The 10,140-nt window shown below is 43.6% G+C and overlaps 1 long non-coding RNA gene across 1 annotated transcript; it reads right to left on the reverse strand.

Moving 5' to 3' along the window:
* Positions 1–8,053, reverse strand: LOC123502337. Its single transcript, XR_006673953.1, has 4 exons — positions 7,672–8,053; positions 5,555–5,629; positions 1,408–1,498; positions 1–62 (listed from the first exon to the last, which is right to left on the reverse strand). It is a non-coding gene; the product is annotated as an uncharacterized LOC123502337 (long non-coding RNA).
* Between the last annotated feature and the right edge of the window lie 2,087 nt (positions 8,054–10,140).

The raw sequence follows: 10,140 nt of genomic DNA on the forward strand, positions 1-10,140 counted from the left end.
TCATCCTTCTCCATTGTTACTCCTTCTTCTTCCTCCTCCTCCTTCCATCCACACGTCTGAGCCTGGAAAACATCAAAATGTTAGATATTAGACAAAATATTCAGTATTGTAGCTTTGCTGCTGCTCCTCTTTCTCCTCCATTTCTCCTTTCTTCCTCCTTATCCTCCTTTATTTCTCCTTTCTTCCTCCTTCTGCTACAATTATCTACACACCTGAACCTCGAAACACACGAAAACACGTAGAAATCACTAGATATTAGGCAAAATATTGACGAACTGCGGATTTGGAAAAGTGGCGCCAACCTTGGGCCTATGGTGAGTCACTACCTGGGTGGGCTGTGGTCATCCGAGAGAACGGGAACGGGGGGACTCGGCTAAATTACGTAAATCATTTGATTTCAAAATGACTTTTAGAAAAACGAAGCCACGGCCAAATGCTTGTTATTTTATGACGTGATAAATACTTAAACTAATTTTCAAAATATCAAAATATCTCCAGCTTAACTGGTTTTTAAAAAAGGTCTAAATTAAGTACGTTAAAAGTACAAAACATTTTAACCCATAAATCTCTTAAAACGTCCTGTAAAGTCAAGCCATTTTCACTTGGCAAGTATTTTATCACACTTCTGGGAGTCTGAGCTATCTTTTAGGGCATTCTACAGCGAGTTAGACCGAGAAGCAGAAACGTGAGCAAATAAAATAATGAAAAATAAGAGCTTTTTACAACAGCCCCAAACACCATTTCAAAGTCCACATATTTCACTCAATAGATTGATTTCACACTTAAAAGAGGACAGGCACTCTTTTGCTACCATAAAGGCCCACTTATACCTTGAAATGAAAAAGCTCAAAACTCCAGGTGGGAAATTTTGAGCGTTAAAAGCCTTTAACATACGCCATAAAACACCACTAAACGCCACATATTTACCCAGCACAGGCGCGGAACACACTTCAAACACGACGAAACATTTATAGAAACCATAAAACATACCATGGAAGCGCAATATTACCGTCAGGAAATATTCGAAAAAAGTATTTGACCCAGCAGGCTGGCGATAGAAGGGTGATGGCGGGGTAGGGTGATGGCTAGGGGACCGCCGGGGAGGCGGCCGGGGAAAACCCGGGAACAGTGGCGGCAGGACATCCATATATAGTCTTTATCATCTCACCAAACTAAAATTAAGCCACAGAGAGAAATTTTGACTAGGCTATATGAAATGTTAGACTGGTGGCTGCATTCTGACACATGTTTGGCCTATGGTAAATGAAGGAAACAAATATGAGAGGGTAATACAGACGCCTTGCTCTTTTTGATGGTCCTTATACCATTACTTGAAAATATTTGCGTACTGTTTTCACTCTCATATGTAAAGAAAACCTAACCTTAACTGAATAGCCTTATAAATACCTTTAATAGACGAAGATTAGGCAGTGTGGAGTGTTGTGGTGAAGGCTTGCCACTGCGTCTCTTGGTGCTGGTGCTTGGTGCTTCTTGAAAACTGTCGGTAATATAGCAACACTTCACTTTATTTGTGTGTGTGTGTGTGTGTGTGTGTGTGTGTGTGTGTGTGTGTGTGTGTGTGTGTGTCTGGGTGTGGGTGTGGGTGTGCATTGGGTCAGTATAGCCCACCGCCACAACTGTGTTCACCACCACCACCGCTAAAGACTACTGCCGTAGCAAAAGGTTGTCTGTGAAGACAGGACGCATGTATATATGTTTATGATAACTATCTGTTACTAAATCTCTTATTAATGAGACGCTATGCTTATACAAATACCACATGTCGATTTATTGGTTATTGTGACATCTTCCTCTTCGTTATCGTGTCCAGCTTTTGTTATTTGTCAAAGCAGGAAATATTAAATTGTATCTTGTTGTACAGCGAGTGTTGGCAACTCCGCGAGGCAATAAACAAGGTGCTTAAAAGGCAGACTGTACTATTTTTCTCATTCTCTATTTCTACCGCCTGATATACGAGTATTTCTGACAATAAACCAGGGTGACAGGACACTAAGTAGAGGAATATAGACTTTTTCTATCTACATACACATCTATATTGTTATTTATATACGAATTTATTGACTTATCTATCTGCCTGCCTATCCATCTATCTGTTTGTTTGTCCAACTGTCCATTTCCGTATCTATCAACCCATCAAATTACCCGCTTATCCATCTATCTTCACACAAGCATATAAATACCACCACCACTACCACCACCACCACCACCACAACCACTGCCAGTTCCGCACCTGCTCATCTTCGCCCTCATGAACGGGAGTGTGTCAGTGATAGGCGAGGACACAACGGCTCATCAATTGCATCGCCAACCTTCGCCTACTGTTTCGTGTCAACCGGGAGTCCCTGACGACACATCCTCCCAACCTACACGCTTTCGGACCCACGTAGCACGGGCGTGGGCGTGGGTGGAATCGTGGGTGACATATACGTGGTGTCAGGCGCTTATCCGATTCCCTTTGCCTCTGTCGTCTTCATTGGTTCTCTACACACTTGTCAGGTCCCTACACGTGCACACTCGCGTACGGCAACACGTGCCTGGCCACGCGCACCACATACCTCCTACGGTACACTTCTAAGCGCCTTCGTACCGCGCGATGCTTTTTCTGCCAAGGACAGGCGCCGTTTGTCAAACAGACAATCAACCAGTGTGTCAGACAGTCAGTTAGTCAATCATTCAGTCATTCAGTCAAATAGTCAGTCAGCCAGATAGTCAGTCATTTAGTTAGTATTTTATTCATTTAATCAGTCAGTCAGTCAGTCAGTCAGTCCAAATATCAGTCAGTCAGTGAATCTATTAGTTAGACAGGCAATCTATCCATCAATCCGTCAATCTTTCAGCCACTCAATCAATCAATATTCACGATGCAAAACAAGCAAACACACCACCAATAGTTACCACCACAATCACCACCACCACCACCAATACACAGCACACTGACATCATCACCACCAACACTTTCTAAAGGTGTGTACACACTTACTGAATTTCCACGCATCGTTTCATCGTTGCGTATCACACTGTGATACAATACGATGCAACAGGGTATTGTACCCATTTTTGCCTCTCCGCGTGGTGTATCATCGTTGAGTGATGCAACAGTGTCATTCAGTTTGTTCCTGACCGTAGCCATGAGTGCAAATGTGCAGTTGTCTGTGGCCACACACAACTGATTTTCAGTTTGTCTGCAATTGGGGTCAAAATTGCAAAAATATTCATGCCCGTCCACGACAACACTGAACATGCAACGCGACGATCCCACGCTCCTCACACACACACACACACACACACACACACACACACACACACACGAAGGTTGGTGAGTTGTGTATCATTCCTTTGAGTTGACGCCAAAATACCGAAAAATGGCGGATCGAACCCGTTGCGTAACTTTGTGTCATATTTTGACACGCAACGGTGAAGCACTATCCTGTCAACACTGCTACGCAACGGTGATCCGATACGTGGAAATGCAACAAGTGTGTACACGCCTTAATTAAAACACAAACAATATTCATACACAGTGTTACACCCGCAACCCCGACCGCCGCCCCTCCACCGCTCGTCTGGTCCCGCGGCACGCAGGGTGGCCAGCCAGACAGCCGAGGTGACTCTGGGCGGCGGACTAACCTTCCTTCAAGACGTGTTTGTGTCCGTGGTGGAGGAATGAACTGATGGTGGTGGTGGTGGTGGTGGTGGAGGACAGGATTCAGAGTGAGTGAGTGAGTGAGTGAGTGAGTAAGTGAGTGAGAGAGAGGACAGGAAAGAATAGAAGAAAGAGGAAAAATAAGAATATCTTATCAGAACACAACATTTTCTCTCCCTCTCCCCCACCCCAGGTCTCGTGTCTGGTGATGAAATGGACGTCTGGTGGTGGTGGTGGTGGTGGTGGTGGTGGTGGTCAGTTGCCAAATGAAAATATTCTACGTCACCAGCTCCACCTTGAAAAGTCGCTAAAGGTCGCTAAATCATTGTTGTATATGCTACAAATGTGCCTAGACGAAGTAAGTGGCTTGACTAACACATAGGCTAATCAGTACAAGGCCCCCTTGACTAACACCCGCATCACACCACAGCCCGTCCTTACTACGTCCTGCAAAAACTCCAGGACGTGCTGAGGACGGGCATGACATGCGTTATGACCGCAAGGACCGGCGACACAGTGAAAGGTCGGATATCAAGGGACGTACGCAGTAAAGGCTTGGTAGATACGTAGCAGTGGAGGGATTTCGCAATTCCACCACGTCTCCACTACGTCCTCAAAAATGTTATGAACGTGTTGAGAACCTGCTGCGCGTAGTAAGGACCGCCTCTGGTGTGATGGGGCCTTGACACGGAGAGTTTATCCCTGTCAGTGACGCACACCAAACTTGTCTCGGGAGCCTCGCTCGTCTCCTCTCCACCTCCCCCTCCCCCGCTGTTCCCCACACTCTCATCACTCGCCTTTTAAATCTCATTGATGTTTACTTGATTGATTGATAAGTTTATTGTTGTAGCAGTGTATACACCATCGAACTGTTGTCCATTTACGTATGAATGAACCTATCAAATTACCAGCTTATGTATCTATCTATCTACACACAAGCATGTAGATATCTCCACCAGCACCGCCAACACCCACACCTGCCCACCTTCGCCATCATGAACGGCAGTGTGTCAGTTTACACAATACTACTAGTATTTCCATGCCACTATATTGTGGCATCATATCACCTCAGACGCTGGTCAACAAGACGAGACACAGCAAGGAGACCAGACCAGACCAGACGACACGAGAGAGAGAGAGAGAGAGAGAGAGAGAGAGAGAGAGAGAGAGAGAGAGAGAGAGAGAGAGAGAGAGAGAGAGAGAGAGAGAGAGAGACACACACACACACACACACACACACACACACACACACACACACAAAGCTATGGGCGGCGTCAACAGCTCCACACCCACTGCCGCCCACATCTGTCCCGCCCATGCATGCTCACGCCCAGCTTCCCAGTCAGCCCATACGCCTCCGCAGCCGCCCTCACTATATAATGAAGTGACTCAAGACACACAGATCCACGTGTTCCGGAGAAAACTGACGTCTGGCAGAGAGAGAGAGAGAGAGAGAGAGAGAGAGAGAGAGAGAGAGAGAGAGAGAGAGAGAGAGAGAGAGAGAGAGAGAGAGAGAGAGAGAGAAAGACACACACACACACACATAACACCTACAGTACACAACCACCCTCTCCACGCATTATAACTACCATACGCCTAATTAACTACCTTAACTACCCTCCACCAGCTAACTGTCCACATGTGACTCCTTCAATGCACGACACACCTTCCTAGTACAGCCTGTCCACCCCGTCACTGTCCCATCACCGTCCCATCACTAATGACACTGTGGCACCATTAATTCACTACCCTTCACTATCCACTCACTCCCACACGTCACGTCACCCCTTCAGTGCATTATTATACAGCTTTCTATTAAACTATCCGCCCCATTACCGTCCCATCACTGTCCCATCATGTTTGTTCCCTCCACTCTATTAATAGACTCACCCTTTCACTGAGCAGGTGGAGCTGGTGGACTAGGTGGGGCAAGTGGGGCGGTCACCGTGTTCACAGGTCTCGTGTCTGGTGAGGAAATGGACGTCTGGTCACTGTGGTGGTGGTGGTGGTGGTGGTGGGCAGTTGCCAAATGGAAATATTGTACGTCACCAGATCCACCTTGAAAAGTCGCTAAAAGGTCGCTAAATCATTGTTGTACATGCTACAAATGTTCCTACACGAAGTAATTGTCTTGACTTACACATAGGCTAATCAGTATAGGGCCCCGTTGACTCTAATAAGGACCGTTTATCCCTCCCAGTGACGCAGAGCAAACTTGTCTCGAGAGCCTCACTCATTGATTGATTGATAAGTTTATTGTTGTAGCAGTGTATACACCATCGAACTGTTGTCCATTTCCCTATGAATGAACTTATCAAATTACCAGCTTATATATCTATCAACACACAAGCATGTAGATATCTCCACCAGCACCGCCAACACCCACACCTGCCCACCTTCGCCATCATGGAGGGCAGTGTGTCAGTTTACACATTACTACTAGTATTTCCATGCCACTATATTGTGGCATCATATCACCTCAGACGCTGTGGCGCCATGCAACAAATTGTTGACTAATTTCGCTTCACTTGCAAACCAGATATTGTTTTGCATCTCTTTCAACTGATAGGAAAACAAGTCGATACATTATGCATTTTATTATATCAAGAGATATTGTGTTGCCATTAGAAATATATAGGAGTATCATTCACAAGATATCGTCATATCAGTAGGTATGAAAAATAAATACAAGTAACAAAAACTGCACCACGTTACAAGACACTGGCCAGACACTTAAATTAAGTATTGCATTGAAAGACTCACAAAACATCATCTTGGGAAACACGTAACAATACCTTTGTGCTTCACAACAGGAATGATGAGTGATGAGCAGAGGAATCGTGACCCAAGAGGTTACCTTCCTCTCTTGGTCTACACTCTCCTTTCTTAAATACTATATACATATGTACACCGTACACTCCTATTACAATAACATAACATAACATAACATAAATAATAGGATAACAAAGGGCCACCAGGGCCCATCTAGGTTATCCTGTATCAGTCGCACAGCGACCTCGTCATCAGTACTTAAAGATACACTTACAAGTACACAATACATTATATACTAATTCTAAATATTTGGCCCATTAACAGGGCTAAGTCCTGCAGTGAATTCCTCTACAATCTGTGATCCCCATACATGGGGATCATGTCTTGTTTAACTATAGTCAATTTCTTATAAAAACTATCATGCAGTGCTATACATAATTATAAATCTAATAAATTGAAGTGCTTATCTAATCTGTTTTTAAACATTGTCAAACTAGTGCTATTTACAACCCTCTCTGGCAATGCATTCCAGAAGTCTACCACTCTATGACTAAAGAAATATTTTCTTCTATCTAACCTGCAGCCTTGCTTTCTAATCTTCCTGCCATGATTTGTAGTCCTACTTCCCTCCTCTAAGGTAAAGAAAGATCTCACATCTATGTAGTTTGTATCTGAGAACATTTCTGGCGCCCGGAGCGACAACCACGTAAGCGCCAAAACAACAAAAACGAGAAAAATAGCTTTGAAGTTGCGGAACATGCAATTGTGTGTCATTTAAAAGCTAATAATGCCATGTGCATGATTCATTGAGTCAGTAGAGAATAGTAGGTTGTCCGTCTATGGCATACGTTGCCAACGTAAAATATTGAATATTTAATGGCTATAAAGAAGCCTACTACTACTACTACTACTACTACTGCTGCTGCTGCTGCTGCTGCTACTACTACTACTACTATAGACTACTACTACTACTACTACTACCATCTCTTCACCACTTCCCTACCAGTATTAATAAATTTTCGCATCACAGTCATGCTAGGTATACTCAGTATTATGTGACTGTCTTGATAATACCAGGTGAAAGAATAATACAGTCGGCGGCTTGGCGCCAAGGACCGAAGACGTAGTAGCATTATGCGGCGATTATACTATACGATGGAGTGTAGGTATACTCGTAGATGTCTCATGGCTAATACGCTCATAAAACACTGCATTACTAACTACTTCAAACTTACCAATGCATTAATATTTTGTTATGTTTGTTTGGTGACGCCCGAGATGTTTTGTAGCGCCATTGTATCTGATCAAGATAGTCATCACAGAAATGTCGCCGCAAGTACTGCTCTATAAAGTCAGCTCAACAAATCACTTTTATTTCCCTTAAATTCTTTTGCTTCCAAGCAAGGATTATTATCAGTATGTCTTTACTTAATGTGCTGAGTGCGGGTGTACAATACACACGTGTGCAAGTGTGTATAGGCGGCATACCAAGACAAGACACTTCTTATGGTTGAGCATGATCAGCGCTTCACCCAGCCTTGCAGTTCACAGTTTTATTGCTTGTGGGTGGATCTCGAAAATATTCCCGTGCACTGCCACCAACACAACTGACAAGTGAACACTGAAAGTCACTGAGTGAGTCATGATTGATGGCTGGGATTTCAAGGCCGCGGCGTGACGGCGTCCTACATCTCGATTGTTGCCAGTTGCAGTTTTTTTTTTCTTTAACCCAACCAATCAACATAGGCTCGACGCCTCACACCACATCATCTTCTTTGGCGCTCAACAGTTACATAAGTAGCTAATCCTGCTTCATATAATTATTCATAAACCTTGCAGTTACTCTGTTACGTGGTCATTAACCAGGATGTCATAATTATGAGGAAAAACAAATACAACTTAGTAACCGAGTTTTATTAGAAAATCTCTTGGTACCTCTTATAGTCACAGGCGGAAAAATAATAATAATTGATGAAACTATAAAGATTTTAATATCAGTAGTAAGACCCGAGAACTGAATACAAAAATAAATTCGAGAAAATAAATAATAGTAATATTAATAATAATAAGTCAGTGTCTCAACATCAGTCAATGATCAGTGAAAAAAAATACCTATCAACTGAGAGAGAGAGAGAGAGAGAGAGAGAGAGAGAGAGAGAGAGAGAGACTACTGCCCAAATAGTAGCCCTTCTCGAGAGAGAGAGAGAGAGAGAGAGAGAGAGAGAGAGAGAGAGAGAGAGAGAGAGAGAGAGAGAGAGAGAGAGGTACTGCCCAAATAGTAGCCCTTCTCGCTGAGAGAGAGAGAGAGAGAGAGAGAGAGAGAGAGAGAGAGAGAGAGAGAGAGAGAGAGAGAGAGAGAGAGAGAGAGAGAGAGAGAGAGACTCAAAAGTTCGTTATTCCCCTGTACGTGTGTGTGTGTGTGTGTGTGTGTGTGTGTGTGTGTGTAGAAAAAATAATTTACACCAGCATACACTTAAAATGCAGTCACATCGATTATTGCAATATATTGTAGCATAATAATTATTATTATGCTACAATATATTGCAATAATTTGTTTCCTCACATTGTGTTGCACTATTTTCTAGTATTATGAAAACAAAACCATACACAAATGTTTATTTTTATTCCTTATGGTAGTCCAGTGTGTAGTTGTCAACATGATCTTCATCGTCATTAGAGGCATCTATTTGATTATCTTCTTGATTCTGGAAGATGTTCTCATAAAACTGTTGTTCAGCAACACTCAGAAGTGGATACAGTGACCTGATATCTGCCACTTTCTCCTGATCAAGTCTGAGAGGACGGTCATATTTGGGAGTCAACTGTATGGTACTGAGGTTGAAGTTGTTGGGACTGTATGGATCTCTTCCTGGCATGAGGCGCATTCTTGTGGCGTTGGTGAAGTTAGTGGCATCATAATCCTGCAGAAGAACATAACCCTCTTTGTACTCCGAGTTGAGAATGATCATGTTTGCGTTCTTGAATGTTGAAGCTGTAGCTCTCTCCTCCTCGTTACCATCGTCTTCAGCAGGTCTAAATTCAGGAACTTTGACTGGTCCATTTCTTCAACCGTGAAAGTAGAGGCAGCACTTTTCATAACACTGCAGTAATCACGAGGAAGCACCACATTGCCATGTCGTTTCAGGCGTTTTCAATAAGCCCAAAGGACCTGTCACACACACACACACACACACACACACACACACACACACACACACACAAAGCCTTACGCACGCACACAAACGCACGCATACGCAAGCAGACTCATATTATCACACACACACACACACACACACACACACACACACACACTGCGTGTCATCATTGTAAATAGTTATTCATTCTGCTTCACCTTTCTTTATTCTATTATTGATCTCATTTATTTATTCTCTCTCTCTCTCTCTCTCTCTCTCTCTCTCTCTCTCTCTCTCTCTCTCTCTCTCTAGGGAGTGGGGGAGTCAGCGGAACGTGGGTGTTAAAGCGGGTGTCCACAATAGTGGACATGGAATTTTCTTAATGAAGGCGCGGCCAGATTTGATTAGTTTGTCGTCAAGTACAGTAAACTTGTCGTTTTCTTTCCTACAATGCCAACAAACACTCTCTCTCTCTTACATCATTAGTGGTCAGTGAACGTTTTGTGCTAACTTTGACAGGATCTCTGCCAGACACCGCAGCTCACCAGTCACCTCCACCACAAGTGTGGA

The sequence above is a fragment of the Portunus trituberculatus genome, chromosome 11 (assembly GCF_017591435.1).
Source record: "Portunus trituberculatus isolate SZX2019 chromosome 11, ASM1759143v1, whole genome shotgun sequence".
Lineage (NCBI taxonomy): Eukaryota > Metazoa > Arthropoda > Malacostraca > Decapoda > Portunidae > Portunus > Portunus trituberculatus.